This window comes from Sorex araneus, chromosome X (assembly GCF_027595985.1).
Source record: "Sorex araneus isolate mSorAra2 chromosome X, mSorAra2.pri, whole genome shotgun sequence".
Classification (NCBI taxonomy): Eukaryota; Metazoa; Chordata; class Mammalia; order Eulipotyphla; family Soricidae; genus Sorex; species Sorex araneus.
In genome coordinates, this window is record NC_073313.1 from 129,687,978 (window position 1) to 129,688,544 (window position 567).

Consider the following 567-nt stretch of genomic DNA (forward strand, 5'->3'; position numbering starts at 1 on the left):
ACATCTCAAAAATCTTGAGAAGGAACAATAAACAAATTCAAAAAGTACAAGGAGGAGAATAATAAAAACTAAAGCAGAAATAATAACACGTAAGTCAGGAGAGCTATACAAAGTATCAATGAAACCAGGAACTGAAACAAAAACAAAGAAGAGAGATAAATCATTAGCTAGACAAATGAGGAAAATCTTCAGATAAATCAAATCAGAGATGAAGGGAGATAAATTAAAATAGATTCTTCAGAAATTCAAAATACAGTGCTCGCTTCGGCAGCACATATACTAAAATTGGAAGGATACAGAGAAGATTAGCATGGCCCCTGCGCAAGGATGACATGCAAATTCGTGAAGCGTTCCATGTTTTATTTCCACATGGTGATTCAATAAAATAAAATTAAAAAAAAGAAATTCAAAATATAATGAAATGATACTACAAAAAACTTTATTCTCGTAAGCAGGAGAACCTAGATAAACTGGATAAATTCTTAGACTCGTAATCTTCCAAAGTTGAAAGAGGAGGAAGCACAAAGCTTAAAACAGGCCAATTATAAGTAAGAAATTGAAACAGTA

General features: G+C 31.9%; 1 non-coding gene across 1 annotated transcript; it reads left to right on the forward strand.

Annotated features, from left to right (window-relative positions):
- The first annotated feature begins 255 nt into the window (after positions 1-255).
- Positions 256-362, forward strand: LOC129400410 (U6 spliceosomal RNA). Its single transcript, XR_008627653.1, has one exon. It is a non-coding gene; the product is annotated as a U6 spliceosomal RNA (small nuclear RNA).
- Positions 363-567: the final 205 nt, after the last annotated feature.